Below are 2,830 nucleotides of genomic sequence, written 5' to 3'. Positions count from 1 at the left end.
CCAAAATCTCTATAGATGTTAATTGAAATGAAAAATAAACAAACTAAATTAATTTAAAAAAAAAAGAAAAGGAACGCTTGCAAGTCGAGAAAGAGAGACTTCTAATCCAAAAGGAGGGGCACCTGCAGTGACTTTACAGGGTTCGGTTAGTCAGTGTTCGCAGTTCTTAGGTTTTCCTCTCATCTGGCAATCAAGGTGATTGCAAGATTATGGGTTTTTTTGGTTTGTTTTACCCACCCCCCTAAATAATGTCAGTGTTTTCAGTAAGGAAAATAATGTTTGTATGTGAATAATGTATGCCTAGGTAGTATATGTAAAAGCCTCAATGTCCGCTGCATAAACCAAATAGAAACTATTGTCCTGTACTTTCACTTAGTAACATTACATAGTCTTGTATAATCCGTGCACTCAAGAGTTTGCACTCACGTCTGTATAAAATTAATTGTAGTCCAGTGGTTCTCAACCAAGGTTGATTTTTGTGCTCGAGGAAACATGTGGAATGTCTAGAGGCAGTGTCACACAGGGAAGCAGGGTTGCTGCTGCCACCATCCATGGAGTCGGGGCCAGGGGATGCTGGACTTCTTGTAAAAGCACAGGGTAACCCCCCCCCCCGCCTCAGCAAAGACTGCAGCCAGACTGCAGGGTCGGGAGGTTGGGAAACTGTTACCTAGCCTGGTGGTGCATCTCTAGAACTTTGGTTTATAGCCTCAGAGTATTTAAAACCTAACAGATTTATGTGGTTAGGTATTTAAATCGCCAAAACACTTTAATTATAAGATATTATGATAGAGAATATTGAATATAAGAAGTGATGACAATTATAGATATTTTATACTCTGATTTCCAGCTACAAATAGACCTCTGAGATTTAGGAAAAAAAACTGGGAACATCGGAGATTGCTCTGCCATGAGTCACTTTGAAAAGTAGCCTATTCATCTAGCTATTGGTGGTTTATAAGCATAATTTTAAATGATGCTTTCTTTGAGTCCGCTGTCTTTATTTCATATTAAAAATGAAATTGCCATTTCAACCTTGTATTAAGTGCGTAGTTGAAGCTGGTAAAAAATTGTACCAGTATAAAAATGATACCTATAGTCCATGAGCTTGAACCCAATGAATGAGTATTTGATTTTTAAAATTAATAATAAGAGTTGTCTTAGTGTGGGGTGGGAGTTAGGGGGCTGTGTGTGCGCACGGAGGATGTCCTCTGCATCAAACAGTAATGATGAAATAATGATTATAGTGTGTTTTGAATGGGCAATAGCACGCATCACACGCTGTTTGATGCAATCTGTAGAATAGTTCTTGAGACTAGAATCTATTGCTATTTAATGTTAGGCCCAGAGAAGTGGCCTCATAGTGTATTTCATTTTGGGTTTGCCCTTTTCTAAGGAGCAAAGTTTGTGTACTCAGTCTCTGTTTGACTGAGAACCCAGGGGCTGGCTTGGCCTGGTGGTTTACAGTCAGTCCCCTGAAGGTGCTTTTCCCACAATCATGATTTAGTGGTCTAGAGACAATGGATAAGCGACCCTAGAGCTAACACATTCTCATCCTAAATCCAAGAGTGAAGTCTTTCGTTCATTTCTATAACTTTTGTGACCACAAAATTAATTTCAAAAGAATGAAGAGAGGAATAGAATTACTAGACTATGCTGAAATTCCATGAACTCACAATCTTTTAAGACGGTAAATTGCCTCACAGGGTTTCATAGCTTGTAAAGGGGAGCAGGCTTCCTCATCTTTCTCCCGAGAACAAACCAATTTCTTCGCCTGCCCATCACCAGGGCTTCCATTCACTAGCTCACTCAGTCGCTCATTGCCATGGAGTAGGAACCATTTCATAGCTGACCAAGGCTGTAAATCACATGGGAAGAGATATTCATCTCAGAGTCACGGGAGGATTCCAGTCACAAGAAAATGGGTTAGCAACAACTCAGTACAGAGTCGATCACTACTAGAGTTCTGGTTCACTAGATCAGTGGTCCTCAGAATGTGGTTTTCAGAGCAATAGCATCAGAAAAATCCTTAGGTCCTACCCTAAACCTATAGATCAAATTTGAGACAGGGCCCAGCAGTTTATTTTTTTATGTTTTTAACCATTAAAAAGAGTCTGATGTACACTAAAGTTTGAGAATTCTTGCACTAGATCACTTTGCGTTTTCAGATTTCTAGGCCTGACACATAATGTGATATTTGGAAATAAATAGACAAAAAAGTATACACTTCTGCATAGTTACCCTGACGTTGAAATAGTGCTATTTTTTTATAACTGAAATAAATGCTACTGTAGAAATAAAAAAAATGGATGGACCATAGTACAGACATATCAGAGATAATGAGGATGGCACAGGATAGGGCAACATTGAGATTTGTTGTTCATAGTTTCTTCATGATTTATAGTGGACTTGACTATGCATAACTGCAATAGTTGGTGATTATGAAAATTTCTTCATGGTTTTTGCCATATAATGTCTTCTGTGCTAAAGAATATTTTCATAACTTCTTGTCATTTTGCAAATGAGTTGCGCCTTTTCTTTTTACTTATTGGAATGTGGGAGTTTTCCATAGATTTTAATTATGAAACCCTTGTCAGATATGCTATTTCAGATTCTACAAATCTATTTTTCACACTTTGAATCCACAAGTTCACCAGTTATTCAGGGAGAACTGGAAAATCTCCTCCTGGGTGATTAACTACTTCTGAAATCTCACTGGATAATCTGCTATGGGTTGGCTTCAACTCAGTAGAACACAACAACAAGAAGCATATGTGTATGTGTGTTTGTGTGTGTGCAATTTACATTATATATATATATATATATATATATA

At 37.9% G+C, this 2,830-nt stretch overlaps 1 pseudogene; it reads left to right on the top strand.

The window, feature by feature from the left end:
• The window catches only part of LOC102866988, a 1,927-nt pseudogene extending 1,796 nt beyond the window's left edge, over positions 1 to 131 (top strand).
• Positions 132 to 2,830: the final 2,699 nt, after the last annotated feature.

This window comes from Elephantulus edwardii, unplaced genomic scaffold (genome assembly GCF_000299155.1).
Source record: "Elephantulus edwardii isolate Elephantulus edwardi_28Jun2011 unplaced genomic scaffold, EleEdw1.0 scaffold00044, whole genome shotgun sequence".
Taxonomy (NCBI): Eukaryota; Metazoa; Chordata; class Mammalia; order Macroscelidea; family Macroscelididae; genus Elephantulus; species Elephantulus edwardii.
Note: the sequence above shows the minus strand (reverse complement) of the source record. Positions and strands in the feature narration are given on the sequence as shown.